The sequence below is a fragment of the Thamnophis sirtalis genome, unplaced genomic scaffold, assembly GCF_051295495.1.
Source record: "Thamnophis sirtalis isolate CommonGarterSnake01/CBP01778 unplaced genomic scaffold, rThaSir2_p1.2 scaffold_1, whole genome shotgun sequence".
Taxonomy (NCBI): Eukaryota; Metazoa; Chordata; class Lepidosauria; order Squamata; family Natricidae; genus Thamnophis; species Thamnophis sirtalis.
Window position 1 is genome coordinate 181,338,836 of NW_028261381.1, and position 3,858 is coordinate 181,342,693.

The 3,858-nt window shown below is 37.9% G+C and overlaps 1 pseudogene; it reads left to right on the forward strand.

Annotated features, from left to right (window-relative positions):
• The first annotated feature begins 412 nt into the window (after nt 1-412).
• On the forward strand, nt 413-1,395 carry LOC148049955 (vomeronasal type-2 receptor 26-like; annotated as a pseudogene).
• The last annotated feature ends 2,463 nt before the right edge of the window (nt 1,396-3,858 follow it).

Sequence of the window (3,858 nt, forward strand, 5' to 3'; positions counted from 1 at the left end):
GCCAGAGAAAGAGGAGATCCACCTATTTATGCCTCTTTGATAGAGGGAGAGAGAAAAAGACTGAATGAACAGATTTGTTGTACAAAGCAGAGAGATTACGGCTATAAAGTTAAGGGATGATGTACAAAGAAAACATCAACATTCCTGGATAAGTCTGTCTTCTATGTGTTCCATTATAAAATTGGAGGGGGGGATGGGAGAGGCAGGAATATCAGACTGAAAGCCACATTACTCATGGAAGTGAACAATGAATGGATATTGGAACTGAATAACACAAAACATTGTCTCTGGCTAATCTATCCCCAGGATCATCATGCACTTAAGATGGTTTGCCCTTTTTGATGTTCCATAAATAGCACAGTGTGTTCTTTCATCACTCCCTTTGTGTGTAGGGCAATAGCAGAAAGGCAATATGTCTATCATCTTTGCGGAAGGGATAATACATATGGTAGTTGCTCAAGAAATCCTTAAACAAAGACTTTTGATTTCAGATGCAGCTCACTGTGAACCCTGCCCAGAAGACCAATATCCCAACAAGAACAAGGACCAATGCATTGCCAAAAAGATCCATTTCCTTTCCTATCAAGACACCCTGGGATACACATTAGTTTTTCTTGCTCTTTTTATCTCTGGGATCACTTCTGCAGTCCTGGTGATTTTCTATAAACATCATGACACACCAATTGTCAAGGCCAACAACCAAGATCTCACTTACCTCCTCCTGGTCTCCCTCTTGCTCTGCTTCCTTTGCTCCTTCCTCTTCTTGGTCAGCCAGGGAAGATCACTTGTCTCTTCCAACAATCTGCCTTTGCCATTCTCTTTTCCCTTGCAGTTTCCTCTGTTTTGGCAAAAACTGTCACGGTGGTTTTGGCCTTCATGGCCGCCAAGCCAGGGAACAGGACAAGGAAACTCTTAGGAAAACGACTGACCAATTCCATTGTCTTAGCCTGTCCTCTGCTCCAAGCAGTTCTTTGTGCCACCTGGCTGGGAACTTCTCCCCCATTTCTTAACTTGGATTTCTACTCCTTGCTTGGAGAAATTATCTTGGAATGTAAGCAAGGCTCAGCTTTAATGTTTTACATTGTCCTTGCCTACCTAGGTCTTCTGGCCTTTGTCAGTTTCACAGTGGCATTTCTTGCTAGGAAATTGCCTGATATTTTTAATGAAGCCAAGTTCATTACTTTTAGCATGCTGGTCTTTTGCAGTGTTTGGATCTCCTTCCTCCCTACCTACCTGAGTACCAAAGGGAAATCCATGGTGGCTGTGGAGATCTTCTCCATTTTGGCCTCTGGAGCTGCTCTCTTGGCTTGTATCTTTTTCCCCAAATGCTACATTATTCTGATGAGGCCCGATCTAAATTGCAGAGAAAATATAGTAAGAAACAAAAATTTGTAATTAATTCAGGGTGTTGCCTCATTTATATTTCTCTTCATTGTATGTTTAGAATGCGATAAGATTTTAATAAATGATGATGTGAAGTAGAAATTTGTCCATCAAAGAATTCATTATTAAGTTCTGCAATTACTTACAATATTCCTGTGGTCAGTTTTTTTTTTAGCATGTTTTAAAATTGTCCTTAGTGAGGTCCATTGCCCTGTATGGAAGGAAAACTTGTTATTAATGATGTGGTTATTATTTCGGATATTTCTAAATTTATATATCAACAGAACAAACCCCAAATTAACTTTAAAATACTGCAAGATGCTAAAGAAAAGGGAGGGTTGTGTTTATCAGACCTGAAATTGTATTTTGAGGCATGTTGTTTGGCTTGGTTAAAAGTGTGGGTGAACCTCCAGAATAGCAATAGCAATAGCAGTAGACTTATATACCGCTTCATAGGGCTTTCAGCCCTCTCTAAGCGGTTTACAGAGAGTCAGCATATTGCCCCCAACAATCTGGGTCCTCATTTTACCCACCTCGGAAGGATGGAAGGCTGAGTCAACCCTGAGCCGGTGGGATTTGAACCGCTGAACTGCTGATCTAGCAGTAGCCTGCAGTGCTGCATTTAACCACTGCGCCACCTCGGCTCTCTCTTGAAGTCTACTTGAATTAGAGGGCCACAAATTAAGGTTTGGATGGCACGGTTATTTATGGTATGATAAAATTAAAGTTAATGTTGATTTTAAAAATCACTTTGCTAGAATATTCATACTAAGTGTTTGGAATAATTATACAACAAAGTTATATACGTAGTTTCCTTTTTGGGTATCCCCCTATGAAGCTTTTTAAAGAAAAGAAATGGTGTTGAAACCAGACTGGTGGACGAATAGTAACATAATTTCTTCAAACTCTACATTAAAGTTGAGGGAAGAACGTGAATTAGAGGGTTATATTTATCATTGGTTTACATATCAAGAACTCAAAGAATGGTTTAAATCAAATAAAAAGAGTTGTGGGTGTCAGCACTTCTTCATTGGATAATCAGGAAAGAAAACCACAAGACTCCATTGATAGAAATCAAGTGTACTTTTACTAATTATAAATGAACAGAAGCGTAGCAAAGCGAAGTCTGATTATTTAGGCGCGAAAGCAAATGATATATAGAATAACCCATTCCCCACCCCTTGGCATCCCATGCACAGTCCAATCATAATTCTCCCAAGTGTCAGGTGCGAGATAACTTCGAAAGGCATCACCAAGATGGAATGTCGGTGCCGTTGGCCTTGGCGGGAAACCTCCTCCGCATGCGCAGTAAGACGGGCAGTAGAAACTCCAGAATCTTCCTCCAGCACAATTAGTAGTCCCCTCCCAAATACCATGTCCCCCCTCCCCATTTCAATGGCAGCCGAAGCAGCAGCAAAGCAGAGGCTGACAGTGGGTTTTTGCTAAATTCATTTTGCTAAAAATGAATAAGAAATCTTACTGTCTGGTTGTGATGAGCATATTATTGCTAAGATTTATAAAATGTTATTGAGATTCTATTTGGAAAGTGAACATGTTAAACATTGTATGATTCACTGGGCAAGGAATTTTGGATATAATGTGATTCTTGAACAATGGAAAAATATATGGATGAAAAGTTTAAAATTTACACTAGACTATAATTTAAAATAAGAATTGTATAAGATGATGTACTGCTGGCATTTAACACCACATAAGTTGTCCAGAATGTATAAAGGTATTTCAAATGAATGTTGGAAGTGTAAAAGAAAGAAGGAACTTTTGACCATTTATGGTGGACATGTGACAAAGCAAAGAAATTTTGGAGTAAGATCCATATTATAATACAGAATAGACTTAATATGAAAATAAAAATGACACCAGAAACTTTCCCTTTGGGAAAAAGAACTTGGAGGAAAAAAAAATGATCTTATATATGTTGACAGTAGCAATATTATACAAACAAAAATGGAAGGAGACTTAGATTCCCTGTATGGATGAATGGCTACAGAAGCTGATGGAGTTGGCAGAAGTGGCAAAATTGATTATTTTGGTTAAAGGAAAGAGTATAAGTACCTTTGTTTCCACATGGAGACCATTTCTGAACTTTGTGCTTGAGGTGGAAAAAAATGAAACTTTGATTTTGGGATTGAACAATTAGATTGATATGTTTTTATTGAAATGGCTAGATTATATTATTAGGGAAAAACAAAAAGTTGTAGTTTGATGTTAATGCTTTATTTTTACTGCAACGGAGGGATCCAGAAGTCTATGTTTCTTCTTTTCTTTTCCTCAATTTCTCCTTCTCTCCCCCCTTCCCCCTCTACGGTGTCTTCCTATTTACTTTTTTATTTTGTATTTTATCTTATAACCTAATAAAAATGTGAAACTGGAAAAAAGATTCATGTTTATTATTTCAAGGAGGAAATTTTCTTATTTTGTTCGTTATTTTATTTAGTTTATTTTTAAGGTAGTGCA